This window comes from Apus apus, chromosome 2, assembly GCF_020740795.1.
Source record: "Apus apus isolate bApuApu2 chromosome 2, bApuApu2.pri.cur, whole genome shotgun sequence".
Classification (NCBI taxonomy): Eukaryota; Metazoa; Chordata; class Aves; order Apodiformes; family Apodidae; genus Apus; species Apus apus.
In genome coordinates this window covers 81,711,435-81,735,210 of record NC_067283.1, presented here as the reverse complement: position 1 = coordinate 81,735,210, position 23,776 = coordinate 81,711,435, and the positions used below count along the sequence as shown (strand labels likewise).

General features: G+C 37.9%; 1 protein-coding gene across 9 annotated transcripts in view; it reads right to left on the bottom strand.

Moving 5' to 3' along the window:
- The window catches only part of CTNND2 (catenin delta 2), a 646,650-nt gene that overhangs the window by 369,747 nt on the left and 253,127 nt on the right, over positions 1–23,776 (bottom strand). The window lies entirely within an intron of this gene.

Here is a 23,776-nt window from a genome sequence, read left to right as displayed (position 1 = left end):
TACTGTACCAATAGCAAACAAAATTTTATTACTTTTACCAGTCACTTAATATAGTGGAACCAAAATCTCAGCACTACAGCCTCAACACAAAACTTGTTTCTCTCATTATGAATACATGTTTTGCCTTCATCCTCATCTATTATATTTGCTGATAAATTATTTTGCTTCTAGAAGGGAAACAGGAGGAGGTTATTGTCATGGACTGAATACCAAATTCAACTGTCTTCTCTTAAGTATATCCAAAAGATAACCAAAGCATAGATGTAATACTACTTTTCATTATATTGTAACTTACAGGTGCCTTGATGTGACACAACAAAATCTATTACTGCAAGTGAACAGGAATGGAAAGGTCTGTATCCTTTCAGTGACATATACGTAAGATTACTAGGAACTAATTTTTGAGAATATCTATCATAATACAACCCATTTATTTATTTTTATATTGAATTTCTTTAATACCTTAAACTTCAAAATAATTTTAACCCATTCTTGGAGCTCATCCATCCTGTTTACAGAATGACATAAAATGTTTGTAAAGGAGGATCACCTGATCATGTTATGAGGATTGAGAGTTATAAAAGTACAGAACGCTGTTATCTTGGGTAACATTTAATACAGACACTACCTACTGCACAATTGGCTCCATAAATATAGCAACATGCTGAAACCCATGCAGATCAACACCCTAATGTGGCTCTCTAAACTGGCACTGCAATCTGCTGAATTCACAGAGTAGTGCACAGATTTAAAGGCTGCTATGCTCTGCCTGTATCAAGACTGGACATATATTCCCAAGAGACACTTCCTGATACCAAGGAACGAAAACGTGCAAAATAAATCCTGGACTCCACCCTACTCTCTGGAAGGACATTTGTTTCTACACCACAAGGTTCCTCTGCCTTTTCTCCAAGCATGACCTCATCTCCTCATCTGCTTTACATTGTCAAGCTATTTTCCTCAGTCCTACATCCTCCCCAGCTCTGACTTCCCTAATCCACACGTACTCCATACACGTAATGGACTCTGGTTTTCATTTCTCAGGGTGGGGAGTGTCAGACCTCATCATCCTGCATAGCAACACATAGGTTCTGAGCATTTTCTTCCAGTTGAATTGTAACTCCAGCATCTTTGTCTTCTCCTTCAGCCTTTCTCCCACAGCTATATAAGTATGATTTTTGCCATCGCTAGCACAAGGCCAGAGGCTTTGTGGGCAGCTGGCAGTGCTGGGAGGCTCTCACAACATGTCTGGCCCTGCCTCAGTGGGGGCTGGTTTTAGCTCTATAAGCAATTTCCTGGTGGTCACATGCTTGGTACCTCTCTGTGTTGGCTGTACTTTGGGAACACCCAGAGCAGGGGCTGGCACCCCTGTGTAGTTGCTGCAGGATAAACAGTGCCCATGACATCCAGGGGGCTTATGTTTGAGAGAGTGGCAGTTTTGCTTTTTTCAACCTTCACAAAAAAAAATTATGGCAGAGAAAGTAAATGTATATATATCAGGAGCAAATTTTGTACAGTGAGAAAAGATTTCAAATGGAAGATTTGGAACTCTCAACGCAATTTTGCTCTGCCTTCAAGAACAGAGAAGGCTGTCATTACTTCAGCTACTACACTGAAACTGATTTATACTGGCCATTATGGTAAAAGACTGGGATGCAGCCTTGCAAATCTACACCACGCTTCCTCTTCTTTCTGTTTGGAAAAGGTCTGCAGAGCCATAACAGCTCTACTTAACTGTCCCTTTCTTCCCTGTTCCTTTAGGACCCTCCATGGGGCCAGAAATTTAGTGCCTGTTGGGGCACATAATGTATATCAGTCAGGAGGACAAAACCCAAACGACACACTGCTGTGAGCAACTAATGCAGTTGAGAGAACACTTTCAGATACAGTTGTTCTGCACTTGAAAACTCTCTTTTGAAAGGAAACCCTGTAAGATAGGACAAAGTGTGAAGCAATGAAAAACTAGAATAGAATACCTGGACTGTAGGCCCTTGTCACAGGTCCCAAAAGACCTTTTGGGCAGTCAGCATATTTAGTTCTTCATTAGATTTTTTCACAAAACTATATGGTCAAGAAGTGTCTTATAAACCTCTCCTCAGAGCTGTTTCGTACATCTGTGGGAACAGCCATGTCCCAGCTGTCTTCTATGTAATGGGGAGGTCGACCAAACTGATTACATCATGGAAGTATTGTCACTTCCCACCATATTAACTCCTTTTACATAGCACCTCCCTCTTATCATAGAATCACAGAATCATTTGAGTTGGAAGGGACCTTAAAGACCATCTAGTTCCAACACCCCCACATGGGCAGGGACACTCAACCAGGTTGCTCTAAGCCCCATCCAAAGCAGCCTTGAACACTTTCAGGAAGGCAGCAGCCACAACTTCCCTGGGCAACCTGTGCCAGTGTCTCATTATCCTCACACTAAAGAATTTCCTCCTAAATTTCCCCACTTCCAATTCTGATCCATTACCCCTTGTCCTCTCACTACAAGCCCTTGTAAAATGTCCCTCCCCAGCTTTCCTGTAGCCCCTTCAGGTATTGGAAGGCCACTATGAGGTTCCCCCAGAGCCTTCTCCTCTCCAGGCTGAACAACCCCAACTCTCTCAGCCTGTCCTTGTAGGAGAGGTGCTCCAGCCCTCTGATCATCTTTGTAGCCCTTCTCTGGACTTTCTCCAGGAGCTGCAGTTCCTTCTTACATTGGGAGCTCCAGAACTGGATGCAGTACTCCAGGTGGAGTCACAAGAGAGCCCAAGTGAAGGGGTCAACTCCCTTGACCTGCTGGCCACATTTCTTTTGATGCAGCCCGGGACACAGCTGGCTTTCTGGGCTGCCAGTGCATATTGCCAGCTCATGTTGAGCTTCTCGTCCACCATCGCTCCCAACTCCTTCTCCTCCAGACTGTTTTCAATCATTCTCCACCCAGCCTGCATTTGTGTTTGGGATTGCCCCGACCCAGGTGCAGGACCTTGCACTTGACCTTATTGAACTTCATGCAGTTTGCACAAGCCCACCTCTCAAGTCTGCTAAGGTCCCTCTGCATGGCCTCCTTTCACTCCTGCGTGTCGACCTCACCACACGCTTTGGTGCTGTTGGCAAACTTGCTTAAGGTGCACCCAGTGCCACTATCCATGTCACTGACAAAGATGTTCAACAGCAGCGGTCCATGTACTGACCCTTGAGGAACATCACTCATCACTGGGCTCCAATTGGACATTGAGCTGTTGATCCCCACTCTTTTAGTGTGACCATCCAGCCAGTTCCTTTCCCAGCAAGTGGTCCATCCATTGAAACTGTAAGGTTCCAGTTTCAATATCAGGATGTTGTGCAGGACAGTGTTGAATGCTTTGCACAGGTCCAGGTAGATGATGTTGGTTGCTCTTCCTTTGTCCACTGATGCTGTGACCACATTGTAGAAGGCCACCAAATTAGTCAGGCAGTATTTGCCCTTGGTGAAGCCATGTTGGCTGTCACCAGTCACCCCTTTGTTTCCCACGTGCCTTAGCAGAGCCTTCAGGAGGATCTGCTCCATGATCTTGCCAGGCACAGAGGTGACACTGCCTGGTCTACAGTTCCCTGGGTCTTCCTTTTTTCCATTCTTGAAAATGGGAGTTTTGTTTCCCCTTTTCCAGTCAGTGGGGATTTCTCCAGATTGCCAAGGCTTCTGAAATATGACAGACAGAGGCTTAGCAACTTTGTCAGCCAGTTCCTTCAGAAGGATGAATCCCATCAGGTCCCCTGGACTCATAAACTTTCAGGTCCTTCAGATGGTCACAAACCTGCTCTTCTCCTACAGTGGGAAGATCTTTCTTTCCACAGTCCATGCCTTTGCCTTCTCCAACTTGGACGGTGTGACCAGAGCCTTTGCCGGTGAAGACTGAGGCAAAGTAGTCACTTAGTACCTCAACCTTCTCTGTGTCCTGTGTGGCCAGGTCTCCAGTTTCCTCCTGAAGCAGGCCCACAGTTTCTCTCATCTTCCTCTTATTGCTGACATAACTGCAGAAACCTTTCCTGATGTTCTTAAAATCCCTGACCAGGTCCATCTCTTCTGTGCTTTGGCCTTCCTTACCCAATCCCTTGCTTCTCTGACAGTTTGTCTGTACTACCCCCAGGACACCTGTCCCTCTTTCCACTCCCGGTATACCTTGTTTTTACATTTCACTGTGTCCAGAAGCTCTAACTAGGTAACTTTATTACTAACAAAATGTACATTTGGGAATAGAATACTCTCCTGCCTTTTGGTATGTTTATTTTAAAGTGAGGTGAGAGTAGTTCCAGCAGGAGGTTCAGATTCAATCATAGACTGAACAGTGTTTTAGTACGGTATTTTAAGTAGGGTTTTTTTCCCTTAGAAAAAGACAAATGGATTGGAAAGGAAGCAGAGAATCGCAGTTTTGTACAGTATAGGTAGAAAAATACAACGTACAATTTCTGTTTTTATCATCTTCTAAGTACAGATGGACAGAAACAAATTAAAATTGGTAATGGAACTGACCTCATACTTACTAATCTAAACATTCTGGAAAGACCAATTAAAGAAGCACAAACTTTGTGGTGAATTGCTATTGTATCTGCCTATGAATAGCATACTGATATATAATTTTTTTAAAATTACTTTACACAATTCTTCCATTCTTCCAAGAAAGTCAACAAATAAAATTAGGACAGTCCAATACACATTCACTATTTGTCAGGAAAGACCTCTACGAGACACCTGAAAACATTTATTATCTTCTGCAAAAAAAATCCTGAATTATTTGGGGAATACCACCACATTTTTTAAACAGTGAAGCCTTATCTGGGTGAATTCTCAACCAGCAGCAACAGTGATAATCTTCTCTAAATAAACTTGCTTCCTTCTCCTTCAGGGTGTAGTTTCACTTTATACTTAATTCCATCTAACAGCAGTCGGAGACCAGAGGGGGTGGACCTGTTTTCTCTCTGCCTTTCTGCCTCTTTGTGTTAAATTTAGCAACTGTGCAACTCTATAGTGACTCCCATCAGCTTGCTGATCCAAGGGAAAACTTGCACATTTTCATGAGTTAGCTTTCCCTTCAAGCTGGGAAGATTTACTGTGAGAAGTCATACCCAGAGAGAAAGCCAAAGGAGCTCAGAAAACGTGGTGCGAGCATAAGAGGGCTACTGTTCTTTTCAGTGGCAGTCCTTAGACCAAACTAAGCATAATACGAGCTCATGTGCTAATGCTGTATCTATGTTACTCTTTCAGTCTGAAGTAGAGTATGATTTTGAAGTTAATCCATGAAGTAATGACCCTACTGCATGTTGGTTCAGTTTGCAGAACAGCTACAGCAGATGTGAACAAAATCCTTTTTGAGAAAAATTAGCTGAAAAAATTGTTTCAGAAGTACACCAAGCACTTGCTAAATATTCATATGCTAACTAAAAGGCTCTTGAAAGGTTTAGGGGCTCAGAGATATTCTGCAGTGCTTCTACTACACTGCATTGTGTGAGCTGACCAGGTGCTGCAGTCTCTTGAAAAAGATGAAAACCCTGGTCTGTAAAGACCCTAAACAACCACCATACATTGGGGGTAGCAAAACAGACATGCCTCTGTTAAAGAGATCCTCAGCTCATTTTCATGTGGGAATAAAGCACTGAAATTTTCACTCATTTGGATACCTACACCCTCAGACCCAAGTTGACCACATGGGAGAGTCCTCAAGGAGCATGAATCTTCCAGAATTACTGCACCTCACAAAAGACCCCTGTCAAGAAACGGTTCAGGCACGAATCTTTGGTCTGCTCTGTGCTCCACACTGTACTGTGCCAAGGCTCCTCACTTCAGCCAAGGAATCGATCACAGTAGGGTGGTGGTGTTAGGAGATTCTATTAACAGCTGCCAAAACAGTGAAGTAATCCATCAGGTCCAGGATTCATCTAGAGACTTCAGTCATAACCCTCAGGAAATAGGGTTGGGGACAGGACTGTGCATGTCTCAGAGGTCCATCCAGGAGACAAGCTACCTATAACGTATGTCCAAAGTCCATCCAGATGACAGGGCCATACACTAGGCTACCAACAAAGGGCATTCAGTTTTCTACCAGGAGACAAAACTGGAAACAGGTACACCTACAAAATGGCTTTGTGTCCTCAGGAAACTGACATTCAGTCTCAGTATCATAAATTTTCAAACTGAAGGATAGCCCACAGGACAGGCATAGAAAGTTTTAGAGAAACTTGAGCATAACTAGTGCACCATTCTGCAAATATATCCCTGCAGTTGAGGGCAGGGATGCCCACACTCTTTATTTATTACCATTGGCCCCTGAATGCCTTACCAATATGTTGACAGCGGACAAAGAACACTATCATAGGTAACTTGAATTGCTCTGGATAGGGTAACGAAATGGAAATGACACTAAAGACACCAGTGTACAGCACTGTAATGTTAACACATATGTTTCAAACACAACTTGCCTATACATTTATAGAGTAACATAACCAAACCAAAAAGCAAGTTCTGTGTCACTGTGATTATCCCAGCTAGTTTGCAAATGCAGTCATCTCATACAAAGCTCACAGAGAACATCAGCACTTGGCTGCAACACTTGGTAAAAATTGACAACGCTATCTATCAGAGAAGAAGCATACATTTTCTGCAGGTAAAGAACTGGAATATATTCAGAAAGGCTTTTCAGGTCTAATTATTTCAGATGATACTTAAATAGCATTAAATAATTCCTGGCCCTTTCATTTGATATAGTTCTTCTCTTTTAAAAATACTCTCTAAAAATGTCTGTCAAGACCTCATATTTACAGTTAGTAGCTTCCACTGAAAAGTAATCTTTCCTTAACACCATTTGTATTTTATTACACAGATATCCTACATACAAGGGAGCGATGATTGGTTCCTTGCTACAGTACAGTAACTGTCAGTGATATTTCTTTATAATTATGCAAGAACAAGCATAACTTAGAAGTTTCAAGTGCAAAACAGATTAAACAATGAAAGATTCATAAGTGAATTAAGAACCAAAAAGAACAGTTGGTGTTCTTAGCAGAGTTTGAAGTTAGGAGAGATTTTAGTATTTTTAGGATGATAAAAAACAGTTCAACAAACACTTATGAACAATTGCAGAGGCCCACAAAACCACAGAAACAAGGCATATATCAGAGCCTGTGCATATAGGAGTGTTTGCTAACTGTTGAGACTGACTGCAACCAGATGACCAGTTACCTTGAGACATTATAAGCGTGCACTATGACCCCACACATTGTTCTCCACTTGAAAGAAACTTGACTAAATGAACAGTGATGGAGCTACAATCGGACACCCAGAACTCCATGCCTGGACAACTGGTAGACAAGTGCAATGAGACACATTGACCCTGCAAGGTAAATACAGTCAGTCACTATAGAAACCTTTAAGTGGCTGACCACTCTGTTCCCCAAATCAGAATACCCTATCACCATGGGGCCTGCAGTTAGTCTCAGTGTGTTCAGACTGCAAGGTAGAAACTCACTTTTCTCTCTAAACTGCCACATGACCTAGGATTTCAAGAACAGAGTATTCTAAAAGTCTGCAGTCAAAATATTAATAACTAAAAACAATTAGTTCCACATGAAGGATATTTTATTATAAGCTTTTAAATATATATATATATATATATATATATATGTATTAACTACTGTGTTTTTGAATCAAGAAGGCAGATTACGGGTAATTTGTAACAAGTGAAGCAATTAATAGTATCCAAAATATCATACATTTGAATGGAATCGAATACTATCTTTAATAGTTCTGATTTTTGAGCTTTTACCTTTTTTTTGTTAATACATATTCAAAATCTAAGAGAAAATCTGGAAATCACTGAAGGGCTACTCTATCCTTTTAAAGAAACACCTCATATTATTGACTAAAAGCATGATTTTGATAGTGGGAAACAGAAAAAAAAAAAACACAACCCAGTTATTTCCTGTAGGAATTATTCTATAGCTTATGAACTTAGTCAAAATGTGAGAAAATTCATATGCAGCAACATTGAAAGAAATTTAATTTGAGCAGTGAGACACTTCTTATAGCAATATTCTGAAATCCCTGTGCTTGCTGTAACTTCTAATAATGTAGTGAGTTTGTTTTTATCTCATTTTTCACTATATTTATCTTTTAAAACATCAGCACTACTTAAAACAAAACAAACAATGCAGTCCAAACTGGCATTTGAAGGCATTTGGAACTGAGTTCGGAAAGTAAGTAATGCCATCTTAGATGTTATATTTCCCATATGAATCTGTTTGTCCTCAAGTACTTGAATATTTTTATCTTAATGTTAATAATTTTGTCCCTTGATGCTACCAAAAGGCCATCAAGATGTCATTGGAAGAGATAAGAAAAGTCACACTAACTGTGCATAATGTCCTGTCAAGTAAGTAAAGAAACTTTTCTCCACATTCATCGCTCCTTTCTTCCCTCCTAATTTCTTTTATTGTAGCTCTCTGCTCAAAGAGAATAGGCCAAGCTTCTCTGAGTAGTAGCCAATGGTGAATCTTTCCCATCAGGATTCATGCTATCATATTGCAAGCCCATAGACCTAAAAGATCCTAGTTTTAGAAAGTCTCCAACTTAAAAATAAAGGAAGTATCACAGTGTGACAGTCTTGGCAGAGCACTGATGCCACAGAAGAGAATGGATGCCTTGGCAGAACTGAATGCTTCATTCAGCCCCTGAAATCTTCTCTTCCTCCATACAAATAAAGCTTTTTATTTATATTTTTTTCCCATTCCCCTGCATGTGGGACCACCTAACGAAAGAACTGAAAGAAGGAAATCAAGTTGCCTCCATGGGGTATGGCATCTAGGTCCCATCTAAACTTGAAAAGTAAAAAATTATCTCTGTACCAATTATGTTATGAAAAGCAATCAGGATTTCATCTTTTTGACATAAAAAATTACCTTGAATTTCTGCTTTGAAAGTCTTCAAAATCTTATTCCTACAGATTTTCAAGGGGCTGATGTTCCATAAAAGAAAACTTTAAATCTAATACAGATCTCTTAAGTTTACCTATGATTGCATTGGCCTTTCCAAAGCCTCTGTACTCTCTTGCAATTCCATCTTATAAGAAAGACCAATGTCAAAACAATGCTGTAAGGTGCGGGCTTTTTGAGATTAACCTCTAACCACTGCATAGTAAGTAAAAGTAGTTACTGTCAAGCTTGTGAAAATCAATATAGAAGCACATCTTCAGAATGTACTTCTATCCACATATTTAGTATATTTATTTTTACTTCCATAGATCTTTTCCAGAAGGATGATGCAACAGCTCCACAAGCAATTGAAAAGGCCAAATAAAAAAAATATTTTTTTTAGTTCTTTATCCAAGCAATACTTTTGAAATTAATGAGAGGTCACTGAACTGAAGACCAGCTGCTGGACTTGTATGCTCAATTAAAAGGTCTCCTGTTTGCTTACAAGTCATATTGTACAGGATACCTCTTTGAGATTTGCATGCAGTAAAATTAAACATCACTCAAAACGGATTTAATAATTTATTTTTTAAAATAAATTACTTTCAAACTTTAGCAAAACTGGTGCAATACTTTCAGACTGTGAAATTCAAAGGAGCCTAAATGAGGAAGGCAAGCACATTTCATTGAAAAAGATAAAATATCAGCTGCAATAAGTGCATGTGTTTGAATACAATATTCTATCTATAGCTATTATCAGGAAATATAGTATGTAATATTTCTTACACACCTTTATAGAAGTATTCTCTTCACTCAGACTGCAAACTTCTATGAAAGCATTATCATATTTTCCCAACTTTACTACCTCTTGTCTTGCAGCCCCAGATTCTAACCTGGGAACCACTATTGAATCGAATATGTTAGCAAAACACATAGGTGACTATGTACATATGTATGACTCCATTGTCATGAAGTGATGATAAAGCTTAAGGACACATAGTGACCGACTGTTCCTTCAGGAACAAAGAATGAGATACCTCCAAAGGAGAAAATCAGAAGGGGATTCTGACTCAACTAAAGACAGTAGATTGTAAAGTCCCACATCTATTCCTAGATCAGCTGAGAATTAGAGATGATCAACAATGAAGAAAAATCTCTGTCCTTTTAGACACATCCTATTTTTCAGAGAGATTTAACTGGTAAGGAATTAGTTATTAAGACTTCAGGGCCCTTGGGTCTTGAAACTCATGAACACAGAGGGACCTTATTGCTCTCTACTACAACCTATAAGGAAGCTGTAATGAGGTGGGTGTTGGCCTCTTCTCCCCAGTAACTAGCAATAGGATGAGAGGAAATGGCCTCAAGTTGCAGTGGGGAGGTTTAGAACAGGTATCAGGAAAAATGTGTTTACTGAAAGAGTGGTCAAGCATTGGAACAGGCTGTTCAGGGAAGTGGTAGAGTCCCCATCCCTGGAAGCATTCAAAAAATATGTAGATGTGGTGCTTTGGGACACGATTTAGTGGCCTTGGTGGTGTTGGGTTGACAGTTGGACTTGATGGAGATCTTTTCCAACCTTAATGATTCTATGATTCTACAATATTACATCACTTGGGTAAAATAATTTTACATCATCAGACGTTCCAGGCTGCAAAATTATTGAATCATATGTGATAGATCACTGCTCATCAAAAGACCCAGACCTTTCTAATATCAATCAAAGAGAAAAGGAAGGAGAGAAGGAACAGATATATATAGATAGATACAGATATAGATATAAAAGACAATAAACTAAATCATAACTGCACTGTTGAGAAAAATACAGAAGCAGTAGAAAATGTTAGATTGCAAGGCAGCCAACAAATATTAAGAATATCAAGTCATGTTTTATTAAAAACAAAACAAAAAAACCAAACAGTGTGTAGCAGATTAATTATAATGCCTCGTTTACACCATCAACTATGTTGAATAAGCAATAAAACAGCAGCTCAGAGCTAAGGCACATAGATGCCTGGTGGGGGTTTGTAACGCAGAAATATATCAATAAGACTGGCTCATGTAGCAGTGGGGCAGGAAGGTCCTGCTCATCCTGAAGTCATTCAGTTATTATATATCTTGGTGTAACTAGTTCTTCTCCAGCTACCAATCTGCTCTATGTCAGACTTCATCCTACATCACACACTAAACAGGAAATACTGCACATAGTTTCTTTGACGGAAGATACCTACTGTTGTATTTCACAAGCCAAATTCAAGCCACTTGAGAGCTCTGAACAGCAAAATAATAACACCAAGCAACTTATTCTGCTGTACAATTTGAATAAAAAAGCAAAGTAAACCTTTAAAATCCTATCTTAATAATTGGATTAGATTAAGACTATTTAGCATTATTGCTGCTCAGCATTACATAATATATAGCTTTAAAATGTAACAGCATAAAGCAAAAAAGAAAAAGTAGATCCAAAAAATTTATACCCCAGGCTGGCTGCACTCTTAATTACTTATGAATTGCTACTAAAATACTAAGGTAAATGTAGTACTGTTTTTCACTAAAGTCAGCATTAAAGCAGAAAGCTGTACATTAACTGTCCTATTTTTCTAAATGACTAGCTACAATTGTATCTCTTCACTGTGCATATCCTGCATTATTTTCAACAAAACAAAAGTCATCTGTAGCCTATATTTTCAGCAAATGCTTTAGAAAACAAACAAAAAAAACGGACAGGGGCTATATTATGCATAGTAACAGGGCTTTCTTCAATTTTTATTTATCAAGGAATAAAATCATGCTTATTTAAACACTGTTGATGTTAGGAGGTTCATGTCACAGTTTCTCTTAATGACATGAACAAGGGCATTTATTGTAACTATATCAATATCCCTTTCTGTTGTTGGGGTCTTTTTTTGAATATAAGCTGTTATGTCAATAAATTGCAAAGGAATAAAGCACTGTATTGTCAATGACTCACTGCAGAAACACAGATTAATCTTGAAACAGTTGGGTGTTTCTGGGCCACCAAAACAAACACTTTTAGAGGAACTAACATATTTTATTTTTATTTGGTTCCTTTCTCTGCAATATGGATCAGTAAAGAAAAAAAAATAGGTGTTTTAAGTGGAAACAAATGTAAAAATCAAAGCAGATTATTAAAAATATTTTTGGTTAATTCTTCATTTCATAGGTACTAAGACTAAGATGTTATTAGGTTTCCCTAGCAAAGTTGGTTGTAGCAATGTTTACATGGATTTCAAAACCAGTTCAGAATTAGAATAAAATTGAGTTGCAGTATTATCAGATTCTTATAGTGGTAAGGAGAGTTAACACACAACCTTTTTCTATTCTATTACTTCTGATTAGAGCCAAAAATACAGACTCAAGGAAGGTGAAGGCCTTGAAAAGTCTTTAACTTTAAATGTAAATGCTATTGCCTTCTTAATTACAGCACTAATTGAAAACACTGTTAAGAGGGAAGTCAAGAGGAAAGGAAGGCAGAAGAGGTGGATGATAAAAGAATGCCCAATAATAAAAGTACTTTTTCCATCTACCTTCCAGTAAGCTTTATTTAATCAGAAAACAAAATACCTGGGAAATTTAAATGCTGCTACAGAAGCTGTTTCAGACTGACTTCTGTAATTCACTGCATAAGCTACACTTCCCTTTTCAAGAGCAGATTTATAAACACCACTACATGTGAATAAACTGTATCTCTTCTTGCTTATTTCTTCAACAGGAATAATGTGGGCTGGACAGAGAAAATTAGAAAGTTTTTTGCAAAAGCTTTTCATATATGAAGTCACTTAGGCCCTGATGTTTACATATTCGGAGGAAAGAAAATTAAATATTTTGTGATACAACATATATATCAGATCAGGATAGAAAATGGAGGTGATGATTACTTCAATTTATTAATAGGGTTTTATGTTCTCATCAGCAACTTGCAATGATTATTTCCTCCTAACAGCTACATTTATCAATTTACATACACTACATTTCATTGACAATTTATATGGCCATGAACCCCCACGTATCTACCAGAGCATTCTGTTAGTCAACTAGAAGGGAAAAATTGGATAGCTAAACTAAAAAGCACTGATTATAACTGGATGAGTAGTATCAGTGTAATCAAGAAAATTCTTGTAATTTTTCATGGTAGTCACTGGCTCCTGCTAGCCATTCATGAATACAGACCAAAAAAAAAAAAAGAAAGAAAATCAGTAGCTATACTTGGAAGCTTTAAGGTAACATTCACAGTATATTTTAAATTAGGTAAACTTAACACTGTACTCACTTTGATGCTAATCCTATTGCAGCTATATTCACAGCCATCTGTGGAATAATATTTATGCTGAAGATCTTCAAAATAAAATGCTGAAGGAAGATTTAAATGAAAACAAAATACAATTATTTAATCTTTACCTAGTTATCTCAAGATAATATAGTGAACATAAAAGTTGTACTGCATCTTCCTTCTCTATACCTGGGGAGTTGGGGAATATTGCTCTCTAGAGAGTGCAGAACCAGATAGCTTCTGTGCAAGAATCATTTTTTAAAAACATATTTGGTATCACCACTGAGCAGTGTGGAAGAACAAGGTGAATAAACAAAAGTGGTAGAGGAAAGGCAGAAGGAGGCAGAATTTTTATTCACAATTAGCAGTAACCGAGACTACATCCATTAAGAGGTTGAAAACATGGGGGATTTAAAAGCCCCTTTAGCATATTAAAATCTATATCTTCCTTAACTGCTGAAATGGCAACATGCCTAGAGAGCATATAACATTAGCCATTCAAAGTATGTTGGTACCCAATTTTAAGATGCCTGTGGAAACAGAACTGTGTTCATTCATGCCATTCCTGGAATTCAACTAAATATATCAGTAATACTTCCTGTGCATTTTGATACTCAATACACTCCAGTATCAAGGAATGCATTGCTCAGTTTCCGCTAAAACATCAGTCACAGTTATAGCAGCACCCCTAAGGTGTTTATGTCAGTCTCTCAGAAGTATACAGACAACACAAAGGAAAACCAAGACCAATTCCAGTACAAATTATCACCTATGAATAAGGTCAGTTTACCTAATAAGTAAAGAGTAATAGCCCTGTTAACTTCTAAAGTACGAGGAGGAAAAAACAAACAAACAAACCAACCACAGGAAAAAAAACTAAATTCAATTTTTTCAAAGTTAATTGGTAAGTCTTGAGTTTTCTGTATCAAACACTACAGATAAATAGAACAAAATTATTTTTTTATCAAGACATATCATGGCAAGACAAAGAATCTACATTTTATGTGAAAGCAGAAATTACTACTGTTGAGAATAATGTAATTTTGAAAGCTATGACTGATGAGAAGTCTGTAATTTCCATTAATGCATTTTTACTGAAAATCTCCAGTTTCTTAAAAATTTGCACTGAAAAGCAACTATGCTTTCATTCTAACCAACAACCCAAACAAAGTCAGTTTAATGCAAAAGTAACTTAGTAACTTGCTAAAGCAGATAAACTAGCCTGGATGACGTTTTGGCAGGAGGCATTAGTAACTTCTTGGTGAAAGGCGATCAGGACATGCCAAAGCAAGGAAGTACTGAGAGAAAGAGGTAAGGGCTTTATTTTGGCAAATTGAAGACTGAATTATGTGGAATACAAATTTAGGCAATGGAGAAGAAACATAATAAAAGAGAGGATGCTCAAGGCAGAAGTCAAGGTCACCTACACAAGCTCAGATTTTGAGAAGTAGAAGGTAGGGGTGGTGAAGAGAGAGAGAGACTTATGCCTGACTGCAGCATTTCTTTGAAACTCAACACAAAATTTAATTTGTTTCCTCAGGAACAATAGCAAGATAGGCTTTGTCTTCATCTGTGGAACAGAAAAAATATTGGTTTGTCTGGACTTCTGGGAAGCCTTTAGCCAGCTGCATTTTGCCTTACTCCTTGTATAAATGCAATGTTACACAACTTCTGTTTTATGACCATTTCACTTCTAAACCGCTCTGGGAATAAATCTTGTTTGTGTGGAGGGATGCTGTTGTCTACAGGAAGAATGGAGCTTCATAACTTGCAAAATGTGCATCAGGAAAAGAACTAGCATCTGCTTACAATAGCTGAAGGCAATCCAGTGGAATTGTATCAACTTCTGCTGCCTAATTCTGTTCTTGTAAAGATTCATTTGAATCCCTGTCAGGTATTCACTGGTTCTCATTTCTCTGTACAGCCTTCCAGATACGCAGGGATCCTAATAAGCAGATCAGGAACTGACATACAGATGTGATGACTACTCAGCTGCACATGAAGCCAGGAAGATCTCTTTAGCAGTAAGTCCGAGATTTCTCAGATGGCGTAGTCAGGATAAAAGGGTATTCTCAACTCCTATCTTCGGTCCTCCCAACTGAAAACAGAGCGTAATACGATTCCCCGACTCCTCTGCCTTACCCTCCCTGTCCTGCTTTTTTCTAGACTCTGTCCCTGTTTCATTTTCCTCACCCTGCTCCATCTCACTCTTCATTTCTCAGACCCTCTGACTCTGGTGTGTGATGATTAAATACAAATATTCACTTTACAGACAGAATTTGGGTTCTTCCAGATACTTCTTCCACTTTTTGAATAAAGGTTCCTCCTCCCCAGCCTTTCCCCTATATATGCATGTACCAGGGATGCTAAATGCACCTGGAGTTCTGCTTCTTGATTTCTTGCCACAGGACTCTGAAGGACCCCTCCTAACTCTGAAAACATAGAAGGCAGGATGGGACAACAGAGACTTCTTGACTTGTTGCTTGTAGAAAACCAGGAATTTTTCTCTGTAAGTCTGTGCAAAGTTCTGTGTAAGCTCCTTTTTCAATAGTGAGGCCTTTTTGTGCAAATTTATTAACAACAGCTGTGATGATGATTAGTTGAAATTCGCTTCAAAACTTCAGCACGTGCATATTGAGAAGGAAATATTCAACGCAGAAGATGCAGCTTGGCAAAATAAGGAACAACTGAAATCTTAGTTTAATACAAACAAGCAGCAGCAATACTAATGACAAACATTACTGTAGTCTCTTGTCCATGATTCCTCAGAACTGACTCCTTGAAGCACATTAGATACCTTCCTTCTGTTTTCAGTGTTTTGATGTCAATTACCCACAGTCATTAAATACTGTCACCATGTCACAGAATTTGTTCTTGGGCATAAACCAGCTATTTCTGAGATATCACAAAAATAGTATCTAGTACCTTGACGCACAAGCAGTAAGCACTGAAAATAAACTTTCATGGACAGGTTTTATTAAACTTTCCTGTAAATACTTCAAATTCTAGAACTTCATCATAACAAGACATTTTCCATCAACATTATCCTTAATCTTAGCTTCCTCAAACCGATCAAAAAAAAATTAAATACCTGATAAGTACAGACAGGGACAAAAAGAATATTATCAAATTATTAAAGCAGAGGCCACCAAGGTATCGTAAAAGGAGAGCAAGAAGGGCTGTAAAGAATAGTCTTGCTGCTTGCATCCAAGTCTTGATAGACATTCTACATGTCCTTAAGCTTCAAATGATACTTGTCACAGTTCCCTTAGGCAATCTATTACAGTGTTTATCCATCCTTAATGGTAAACTCTATTGCTCTAATTTTCAACAAATGGCTTGCCAAAAGTACTCTGAACACAGAACCTCACTCTGTAAGACATAAGACACAAACAAGTTTTATATTAACAACAATGTATTTACTAATATCAGTACTTCCTTTCCCGCCCCCCCCGCCCCCCCTCCAAATTACTGCAATATGCAAGTGTCTGACTTGAAATAACACATTTAAATAGCAAATGCAATAACTGGAAAGAGATAATGCCAGAAGTGCACTAAGTTAGAGAATACACTATAAAGTACAGTCTTCATTGCTTAGATATCAGTAAATGTTAGTATCTCAAGTATCTGCTGTTTTTTCTGTTGTCATCATTCTGCTTCCCTCTCCCCCATCCTGGTATTAGTAAAACAGAAGAAATAATGAAAGACTTGACCTAACTAAGAGAGAATCTAAGTGATACTTGGTAGATTGAGATAAGGCTTTCAGTCTATAAGATCCTTTCTTAGGGCACTAGAGAGAAAAATATTTATACCTTTATTGTCATAGCTTCTCTGCAGTAACTTTGATGTGATTAAAATAAAATCTGATACCTTAATTTCAGACACAAACCAGTGTTAAGTGTTTGGCAATGCTGAATATTACTGTGTTACTGCTCTGATGGAGGTGATATCTCAGGAGGGTACTTTGGCAAGCAGAAGAGGGAGAGCATCTGTGGAGGGGGTGTTTCAAAAGTCTTGTTGGAGTTGGTGCCTTCAGAGACATATCTATCTGGGAATGATACAACCCATACTAATACTGTAAAAACTATGGGTGTACTGTAAAAAAGGAAAATTATAACAGACCCGATTCTTGGGCATTTGCTGGAAATTTCCCTTTCAGCAACAGAAGCTTAGCTGCCGCAAAACTCTGAAATGGGTTAAATTCCCTGTAGAGGATCAGGAGGACTAATATGTTTTCTTTATGTGTCACAGTATGGAGAACCAGCATGAAGCCCCCACAAATGTTGTATTAATGGAAACATTACAGGGTTGTACAACCTTCTTGTTGTACACAACCTTGTGTTCTTGCTCTTCTACCAACTTCTTATCTCAGTGGTTTTTTTAACAGTTTCCCTAAATACTGGACTTTTCTACAGCAAGTACACACAGGCTCAAACTTAATCTTCTATCAGGTTGCTCTGAATGATCACATCACAAGTCTGATATTTTATGCCAACAAACTGTCAATCTACACAATGTAATCATATTATTAGTAAGTATTATACTAACTGTTCAACCACAATTATTTCCTATAATGAACATTTTCTTCAAATCTTCCTTTTTCAGTAGTGGTCTCAAACTAATTTATTGACCTAATCTAATAAGATACAGAGTTCATCACTTTTCAGGTCTCTATAGCCAAAAGACAAGAGATAGCAAGTACAAGGCAAAACAAGAGTACTGAAAAGCACAAATCTCATTATTTCCCTGATCATATTCTTCTCTTCTAAAACATTCTCTGACCCAAACACTCCTACATGTGGTGATACACATGAAGCCAGCAACATCAACTATTGATGTCAAACTACGGTTGGAAATTAGGCTTGGTACATTGTAACAGCTGTCACAACAAGCAGAATCTGTTCGTTCCACTTCTTGACAACTGACTGTATTTCAAATAACTCTTATTTTTAAGCAATTATTTCAGAAGTGGCTAAATGCTGTGCTTAGGCATGTAAATCAGTAGTCTGATTTTCAGAATTGCTGAGTTCTACATATTACCTCAGGGACACATATGGCATTCCTCATCAGTGTAGCTAGATTTGGCCCACCTTTTATTTTCATTCTACTCAAGATCCAACACCAACTCTTTATCTGTTCAGGCGTTTTTAAATGGAACTACCATCAAATAATATGCAGTATAGATATGTATTAAGTGTCACAAATTAATATCAACAGGTCCAGTGCAACATTTTCCTTCTGCACACCCTGAATTGAGGCGTTCTGAGGGATGATGTTCACAGTATTGGCTCCACCAACATTAGAACTGTCCTCCAAAGTAACAGTGCATCTTTGATGAAAACCTCCTGCTCTTTCTCACTTCCCGGGCACAAGTTTGCACCATGAAGTGGTCTTGAGGAACACCAACTGAACTGTTTTCAGAAACCATCCTGGAAGAGGCTCTCCAGGATCCTAGCTTTACTTCATCAATTAATGGCAGAACAATCCATGGGACCAAACTAAAGTCTGTTATAATCCACTCAAAACACATTTAATTCAGTTTAACTACTTCTGATTCTTCACATTTATCAACAGTTTTCCTTGGACTCTGCATAACACTTCTAAGTAAAAGTGAAATTATATATGCTGTACTGACATCCCAACTGCTGTTGGCAGTTTCTGTTATACACAAAGCTTTAGAGTAAAATTTGATTACTGGAATAAAAGCATGTTTATTAAGGATGGGGGGGAGGCACTTGTTAACCTCCTTTTCACTAAGAAAAACCTTTGTAAGATGTTCTTGTCTGTAAAAGAGAAGGAAAATTATTGATATTTTTTTAAATCCTTTTTTGTCATACAGATAAAGAAGGAAGCCACCTATGAATAGACTCTACCCTTACAAGGCACTGCTGCTAAACATTTCTGAATTGTTACAGATCTCAAACAAGTTAGAACTTTGGGGTGGATGTACATAGAACTTTTTCAAACACAACTGAAAAGGCTTCTAACACAACTTCCATTTTCCCACACAAGTTTTATTAGAGTAGAAAATGCTACTCTGAATTTTGGATGCCTGTTCCCTCACGTTCCCTGCAGACTGTGTGTGAACTCATGTATCTTGCTGTACACAAACTGGAGACTACCTGCTTTTGATTGTAATTCCTTTGCCTGCTGTACCTTGAATTCTCTGGCATCTTCCCTTGTTTTACTCAGTTTAATTGCTCTTCAGGAGTGAAGCAATCTCTGCATCATTCTAAAGCATTCAACCTCACCTAGTCACTTACAGCAACATAAAATAATCAGGAGATAAATGGCAAAAACAACAACAACAAACCCTGAAGTGCTTGAAGAAATTGATGTAAAAAATATATAGAATTTTAATACAACTAATTTCCTAGTATTTATGTGGAAATAATAAAAAGCACAGAAAAAATGAAGTGGGAAGGGGAAGTAATGTTCTTACAGTCTTCAAGGACGGAAACTTTACAGCGTCTCAGCGCAAACTGTTCCAGTGTTTCACCAAATTCATGGTGAAAAATGTTTTGCTTACATCTGGTCAGAATTTTTTGTGCTTCAATTTGTGTCCATCACCTCTCATTCTACCACAATGTACCTCTGAGAGCAGTCTCAACCTGTCTTCTCCACGTCTTCCCATTACCTGCTTGCAGACAGGAGAAAGACCTCTCCTGATCCCTCTCTACTTATGGCTAAAATCTCATGTTCCCTCAAGCCTCTTCTCATACATCATGTATTCTCTAGCCTCCAGTCTTCTTGGTAGCCTGGCACTGAATGCTCTCCAGCATGATAATGTCTTTTCTGGTACTGGGGAGCCCAAAACTGGATACAGTATTCAAGATGTACCCTCAAGAGTTTCAACTAGAAGAGAGGAAACACTTGCCTTGATCTGCGGGCTATGCTTTTACTATGGCAGCCAAGAACTCAGCTGGCTGCCTTTGCTGCAAGGACAGACTGCTGACTCCTATTCACTTAGTTGTTAAAGAAGTCCTGCAGGTCTTTTTCTGTAGAACTTCTTCTCTACTAGACAGCCCCCGGTTGTGTTGTTACATGGAGTTATTCCATCTAGATGTAGGAATTTGCATTTGTTTTCCTTTCTAAATTTCAACTTCACAAAGTTCCACTCAGCACATTTCTCTAGCCTGTACAGATCTAGGCTGTGGCAGCCTCATCTCTACTGGCCTACTACATTTGCAACCCCCTAACATTAAAGATCTACAAAGACTATTACATATACTTCAGCACTAAGTAGCCTAAACTAGATCTAGCACCCACAGCTGTACAGGAATTTTATTTAGTTACAATTTTATTTGATCATCACAGTAGAAATAGTCTACTTTTGCTAAAGGGAAATTCATCTATCTCTTAAACGTTCTTGAAATGAAGGATCGGGTTTATTGGTTAGAGTTGCTGGGTATTTTTTCACATAATTTGCAAAAAATTGTATCCTCCTGAGTAAAACACCAGATTCCCCAGTAATAAACTATGAATAACACATACATTGTCAAGACAGAGAACTACATTTAAAAAAGCTTATTAAAAGCAGGTAAGCTCTCCATGCAATTCAGTAAAATAGATTATGTTTTTGATACCAGTAAAATACAGACATTTTAGCACATTGCTGAGGACACCTATGTATGAATACCAGTCTTTTCAGGAGACTTTTAATAGCAGACAGAAAATGACCACTATTAATTTTAGTGTGGGGGGGTTGAAAATCAGTTGAGAAAAATTCTATTTCCTGACCAATTTGCAAACTGTATGTTCAAAGAAAAAGAGTAAGCTATGCTAGAGCTACATCTGTGAGTCCAAAAAGTAAGTCTCTGTCAAAGCAGAAATACACAAATATAAGCTGCTCTCATAAAACAATGATAAAGAATATTCAACTAAAACTTCTTTTAAAGTTTTAAGGATTTACTAACAAGTACAGTTCTTCAGTGAAGTCAAAGGATATTAATTTATGCAAAGAGATAGCTTCCGTTTATGTTACGTGTATGTGCACATGATCTATTTTCTTGCTTGTTCATTCTTTCCATTCTGTGGCACTTCTTTGTCTGAAATGTTTCAAAAGAAAACATGAAAATATGTAGCTGAGTCTTCAAACTGCCTCAAAGATTCTGTTCTCAGCTCTGGAAGGAAAAAAAAACACATTCTTGCTTTTATCAGCTTCCATTTTGAGGAACTACATGATGTGGTCTTGGAAAATTCAGCAATGTGAAATACATTCCTATGTGCCTAAAATTATCAGAGATTGAAGACCTTAAAAGACATGCAGGCATCTAATTGCCCTCCATACAAAAGGGAGTGACAGACTGATGGATCTGGCCCAGAAGGAATAAACACCTCAGCCAGAGGGATGGAGTAGTACAGAAAACAACTTGGCTCCTCATGCAATACATGCTGAAATTTTTATACTCAACAGATTGAGTAATGAATGGCTCAGAGTCTGCCAACAGGGAAACACTGTGGCGTGGAAGAGTTCCCTATGTTTTGTCCTACTTCACAGTCTAACAATTTTATTCAGCTCTATCAGAAGCCATCGATTCCCCCTTTGATTCACAGCCAAGAACCCGTTCCTGAAGAGAAGGCATGCATGTCATTTTGGTACAATTCCTCGTGAATATAGTCCTCTAACACTCTAAAAAAATTACTACTGATCAAGAATATGGCAAAGAAAATTTACTTTGGGTATTTTGACGGGGCCCAGCTGTGAGATAGGGAGGCACTGAAATGATGAACACTATTAAATATGTGTTTTTTTCCTTGAATGCCAAAATGAATTCTTCAAGGTTAGAAAATGGTCCTGTGGAAAAATTGAGCTATGGAGCTATATGACTGTAGGATACAGGGATTCCGATGATGGATCTAGGCTGCATAATTCTGTGCAGGGTTGTGTTGTGCTGTGCAAATTCACCTCACATTACTTTCTTTATCCTGTTTCCTGTGACAAGAACAGGTTATACAGGAAGTCATGAAGAACAGAAAATTGAGCCCCAAGGAGCTTCACGGTACAGCTGGATACACAGCTCCTTATGGGCCAAGTGTCATATAGGCAAAATTAGAACAGAAAGCAAAATTGAAGCCAGAAATAACAGCTCTGTAGCATGTTTCTAAAACCTGGTTTCAAGGGCACAATCCTAAGACAGATAAAAAGACTCCATGAACCTACTATCCCAAGGAGGTAAAGCTGAGATCAATTTCCCTGATATCTCCACAATGAAGGGCACTGTTAGTACTTGTCACAGCAGAAAACACCACTGTAAGCTGTTTTAGCCAGTCTGAAATTGCAAATACGGATAGCTCCTCCAGGTACAACTTCTAGATACTTGGGTACTAACAAACATAGGTAATATTAACTAGAAAACTTTGGTTTAGATATTTTGAGTGAATTATTTTAAAGAGGTGAAAAAAAAACATCTAACTTTCCAGCATTAAAATATGCTGATTACAATCAGTCCAGTTTGATTATTCTTTGATAAGGAAAAGCATCTGAATAATAAACCTAGGTGTCATCAGACTACAGTGACATCACTGAAGGATGTATATTCACTTCTACTGGAGACTTACAAGTAGGATTTCACTTTGAATAATGAAAGTGTTTAAAATAAATGTAATTGATATAAAGTTTGTTTTAAAAAGCTTTTATAGCTTTTACTATACTCCGTCAAAGGAACATTGTCAAATCTGAATGAGCACTGAAGTCAGCACAGCAGCCAGATTGCTATTTGACAATATTTGTATTAGTTCTATTCCCTCCTATAATGATTCAGTATTTTTAAAACTAGCAGAAAATTAAAGCTTATTTAATATCTACAGGAGAAACAATGACCCAACAAACAGTATTAGATCATCATTGATTTCCTTTTTAAAGCACTTCCCAAGTCTAAGAACAGCTATTTAATTGAAAGCTTTTTGATGCTATTTTCTGGACAACAGTATTTCAAGTATTTCTTAAAATGTTTTTAGTTGAAATGCTAGAAGTTTCAAACTCTCACATGTAAAACATTTTGGAGGCAAATTACAGACATCAAACATTTAAAGGAAATCTCCTGTTATTCTAGGTACTGGTTTATTCTACAAAGAGGTTAGTAGTCAAAATATTCAACTTGTGGTTGAATTTTAATTGAACTGTTACATTCAGTATTTTTGTTGTAACTGCATAATTATGTCCTACTTATAATGGAAAACAATCATATATTTGATTGAAATATAGTCTGAATTGCTTAAACTCAGGAAGTGTTTCTTCCAATGTGGTATTTTTTTTAGTTTTTGTACTAGTGTAACACAAAACTTGGCACTAAGCTTGGCATATCATACTTGATCTTCTGTATTCGAAAGATCACACAATATTTCCACTGGTAAAACCAGAAGTCATGTCTACACAATACATTTTTTTCTTGATCCTTGAAACTCAAGTACTATCATCTTTCATTTATTAGGTTCACCTGAGAAAACAAAAACTAGTATCAACAAGCTCAAAACTATGAAATCTTTATTTGCACTAAACTGACAAAGAGCTCAGCTTCCTTTTGTTACAGTTTCTTAAATGAACTCACCATCGTCCAAACA